Source organism: Rhipicephalus sanguineus, chromosome 7 (genome assembly GCF_013339695.2).
Source record: "Rhipicephalus sanguineus isolate Rsan-2018 chromosome 7, BIME_Rsan_1.4, whole genome shotgun sequence".
Classification (NCBI taxonomy): Eukaryota; Metazoa; Arthropoda; class Arachnida; order Ixodida; family Ixodidae; genus Rhipicephalus; species Rhipicephalus sanguineus.
Genome location: NC_051182.1, coordinates 67,323,180 through 67,328,367, shown reverse-complemented (window position 1 = coordinate 67,328,367; position 5,188 = coordinate 67,323,180).

The following is a 5,188-nucleotide window of genomic DNA, read 5'->3' as shown; positions in this document are numbered from 1 at the left end:
ATGTATATGGAAATATTCGGCAGATGCCACGTAGTACCATCGATGTTATGCGAAGCATGCTCAGGGAACGGGACTGTGGTGTAATTATCACACGTGTAGTACGTATTTCGTTTGCTAGATTCTCCTTTCCTTTCGTATGTGAAACATCCACATACATGCGATTCCACATGTTCGAGGACTAGCGAGCATAAAGAGCGACTACTTAGAGCCTTACTTGTTACCGCATGGTGGTATCAAGCTCAGACGTAGGCGGATAGATCACTCAGACGTAGGCGGATAGATAGATAGATAGATAGATAGACAGATAGATAGATAGATAGATAGATAGATAGATAGATAGATAGATAGATAGATAGATAGATAGATAGATAGATAGATAGATAGATATAGATAGATAGATAGATATAGATAGATAGATAGATAGATAGATAGATAGATAGATAGATAGATAGATAGATAGATAGATAGATAGATAGATAGATAGATAGATAGATAGATAGATAGATAGATAGATAGATAGATAAGATAGATAGATAGATAGATAGATAGATAGATAGATAGATAGATAGATGATAGATAGATAGATAGAAACGCTCAAAGTGCCAAAGGTTCGCTAAGAATGCTTCGCATTCAAAAATACTTTGTACCGGTGGTATAAAACAATGTTAAAGCAGAACACTTTCTGGGAAGGCTTCGTTGAATGTCGTGATCATGAAATAAGAGCTCTGTCTCGGGAAAGATGTAAAGGCTGCACATAGAGGATTGTAACCACAAGAAAAATATAGACAGTGCGGAAATTTAACTGCACACACGCATATCGACGATCGCGCAATGGGTCTTCCCTTGGGTCTTTCGAGGCGCTGAACGCCGCTAGAATGAAGAAGACGCCTAGGTGATGCCGCCCGTAAGCAACATTCTAGGGGAGGCCGCAATATCATTTAGTTTCTTGTGGTCGGGTTGCAACCGGAAGAATAAATACTAACTCCGCCCCCAGTACTATGGAGCGCCTGCCATTCATATGTGCAACAGAGTCGTGCTAGGTGGTTGTCATACTTACATTAGGGACATTTTCCTCTTAAAGCAGTCACTATGCAATTGAGAATTAAAAGGTCCTCGTCCCGGCGTAAAATGACGCTTGGCTGAGCAGTGATGTCGAAATCTTTCCTGAAATTTCAGGAAGGAGTTTCGGACCGAAAGCCAGTGACGTCAAAATAACTCTGAAATTAAACCAGTGAAGAACGACGGACAAACGAGAGAAGTAGCACACAACCAGACTGGGCTATCAACTGTGCTTTATTAGCAAACATCTTCCAGGAAATACAGGGACGCATGCACTGTTCGACCAACAAAAAACGGGCATCTTGGAAAATCGAAATGCTAACGCCAAAATGATCGAAACCATTGTACATTAAATATAGCAAGGGTTTGGGAAAGGGAACTGAAGGGGAGGTGGAGAGATGCGAGGGTGAGGAGCAGGTAACGCAGGAAGGGAGGAGTAAAGTATAGCATAGAAAGAGAAAAAGAAAAATAGCGAGAAAGAAAGGGAAAAAACAAAAAGAGAGAAAGAGAGAGAATTGAAGAAAGATTGAAATTGATAGCCAATCGATAATCTACCAATAAGAAATAAGTTTGTGCAAATTCCTTACAAAAGCCTCGACATGCATGTGAAAGGATACTATAAGCGAACCGATAGCGAATCGAGAGCTGCTAATCGATATTCGACCAATAACCAATACATTATTGGAATTACTTAGCATTGCACAGGTAAGCATGGCAATACACAGTAGACGGCAAATCAAGGCTAAGCAATGTTTTTCAGAACTCTCTCTTGGCTACATGGCACCGCGCAAAAGCGGGGTGCCATGTTTAACGCGGAAAATTTCCGCCACTGTATAACCTTCCGATAGATTGCATCGGCGTGTGTGAGGGGCTGCGCGTGCTCTTCGTCTAGTCGCCTTCTACTTCTGAATCCACTCAGCACAGCTACGTAGGCGAATCTGCAGCCGTGACCTGCGCGTCGGTGTAAAAGAGCGGCGCACTGGCGAGAAAGAGAAAATTAAACAGAAAGAAGGAAGGTTGTCCAGCTCGGCTCTTTTATTTATTTTATTTTATATACTGTGATCTTTCATATTGCCACGCCCGCTTCTTCTTTTATTTTGATGTGTTCGAGTTTGACCAGCAAGGACGGTTATCAACGCTCGACGCTGGCCGCGAAGCAGTGTTCGAGAAGCTTCACGATTTTAGTAGATCGCTTTGTTAAGATTGCGCGCCGCACGCGAATGTTCCAGCTTTGTCGAGAGATAACGCCGCCACCAGCGATATTGCTGGAAAGTTCCATAGCGCCTGTATAAAAGCCGACGCGCTTGACCGCTTGTCAGTTGATCGACGGACGACGCCTGTTCGCCGCTATCATTGTACAGCGTGTATTGCTGTAGCTCTAGTTCTCAGTTTCTCGGCTACAAGTTCGGCCAAATAAACAGTTTCATCTCGGACGTGCTGCCTGTTGTCTTCGTCGACGTCACGACCACGTGACAATATGAAAGCTCGTGGCAGGGCGGGAAAAATGTTCGAAAATATGTAGATACATTCAAAGGAACAAGCAAGTACAATAAGCGCGATGTGAATATACAGGGCTAAGGTTCAAAAACGCTTATTTCAGTAAATTCGTAGAGTAACACAATACAGAGCAACATAATACATAATAACGTAATACGCATAATACATGTTACACACTAACACAATAATTACAATAAAGCAAATAATACAATACGATAACTATGATTTAGGTGAGGCTGTTTTCAAACAATGACAGCGTCTTATGTAAAACGACATCAATTGCAAGGCTATTCCAGTCATTAACAGTTCTAGGGAAGAATGAATACTTGTAGCAGTTAATCCGTGAAGTTCTTTCAGGCTTGCCACCGCTAGTTCGAAGCTGTCTTCAGTTATTTTTTGTCATTGTTGGATGCACTTATTCCTTTATGGTGGGCATGGAATTACGTAACAGAGGGACGGACGGCTGAGCCGTTATAAAAACGCTTGCAAAGTTTAAAATCCGCGCAGAACTTCCTTGGGAGCTATTAAGAGTGACGCATGAGCGTAGAGCTTTAAATGCGCTTTAAATACGCAAGCGTTCCTCTGGTGACTCCGCTAGCAAAGTGACCCTCCGTCCGTCCCTCGGTTTCGTAAAACGAGGGTCGCTATAAAGAAGTAAGTGTACAAATTAAAATAAACGATCTTGGAGGAGCTTGGTTTCGAACAAAGCCCGGCGCGCATTGAAGGCAAATGTCTTAAGAACAGGCCTACCACTCACGCTTGAAGAATGTGAGTACATCTGAACCACGCGAATGACTCTAATACACCGCGCAAAACAAATGTAAGAGATCATTTTTACAGCCGAGCTGCTTTGGACGAGGTTTGCCGTGTGTCGTAGATAGAAGGTTATCATCATGAACCGGCACGCGTTCAGTGACTGGCCAAGGATTCTGTATAAACGAAAGTGTGGGATTGGGCTATAGTTGGTATTCCATTATTAAACTGCTCAGCGCAAAAATTTAGACACAGTAGACATAGGAAAGACGAGGACCTGCGCTGGTACTCGTCTTTTCTATGTCTACTGCGTCTAAATTTTTGCGCTGAGCACTTTAATAACATTCTCTACGGATGGTTAACAAGAGAAGCTGAAACGTGTCAACCGCTTCTGCAGTGACCCAGCCTTGCGCGGCTTGGTGCAAGCTGTGCTAATTTTCTGATGGTGGTTTCGTGAAATTTCGTGGTGGCGAATTAAAAGCACCTTTTAACGCAACATGTAAAGCCGACATTTAAGATTGTGCACATCGGTAAAATTCCTATACATGGCGAAAATTTGATGCGAAACGCGCGTTTCGGGGGTCGCGAGGTGCGCCGGGCAAGGCGCTGTTTCGCACTATGAGGAACGCGTGAAAGAAAATGAAAGGCGTCACGCCGATGCCGCCGGAAAAGAACGTTCCAGGCATGGATATAACAACCCACAACAAAATTCTACGTTTACGCATCTCTTAGAAAGCATATCCTAAAGATGATGCCGCGTGGATTTCTTTTCTAGGTTCTAATGTGCATCTCTCGTAATCATGTTGTGGGAAGTAAAACTCCAAATATTTCTACTAGGCTCTAACCGAGCACTGTGTATTCGGGGTGCTCTGCAATGCACTACAGAAGAGCATGAAGCCATGGCACAGGAACTATGTTACTGTCGATGGAGCCAAATGCATGGAAACGTGCTATCATAAGCTATCTATAAAGCCACCATCATTTCTCTGGGTACTGTGCTAAGTTTATTCAGAGTAGCAGATTAGCATTGTTGGTTCCCTAAACGCTAGTCAAGTTCTTTTAGGACTCCTGGCCCTACATTTGCATTCTTTATGCGCGTATGACGAAATAGCAAGTATTTAAGCTGCAGCTATAATTTCGAAAGAACTCAATTCGAAAGTGGCTAAGCTAAGAATTCATTTTGGCATCGGTGACCATTTCTATGTCGACTCAACGAGAAAACTGCGTATCTTTCCGTCCGTCCGTCCGTCCGTCCGTGCCTCTCCCATGTTAGACGTATTGCTATTCGAAATGTGGTACAAAATCGGAATTTCTTGGCGGAGCCGGGTTTAAATTATTGGCCTGAAGCTCATCATCCGAATGTGTTGCCGACTCGGCTAAATACCCACACTTTGAAGTGTAGATATATCTAGAACGTAGGACTAAGTTGTACCGGCGGCACAAACACAAACGTAAAAGGAGACTAGCTTCTGTGAAGGCTTCGTTAAGTTTTGTGGTAGTGAAATGAAAGCTCACTCTAGGGCAAGACGTGAAGAAGAAGGAAGCGCACAAATTTAATGCCAAACACGAATTTTGGTGATCACGGGATTGGCCTGCCTTGGGCCGTTCCAGACACCGACGAACGCTAGAATCAAGAAGAAAGAGGCGTTGCCCATGCCCCCTGCAAACGACGTTCTAGAGAAGGCCGCCATGATAGATTAGCTGATAGTATAGTATAGCAAGGAGAAGGAAAGGAAAGGGGGGTAAGATATAGGGATGGGAGGAGGAGGAGAGAGGTGAAACATAGCCTGGCTATTCATCATCAATCATCAGCATCAGACTGTCTACGCCCGCTGCATAGCAAAGGCCATCTCCCATGTTCCGCCAATCAACCCGGTCC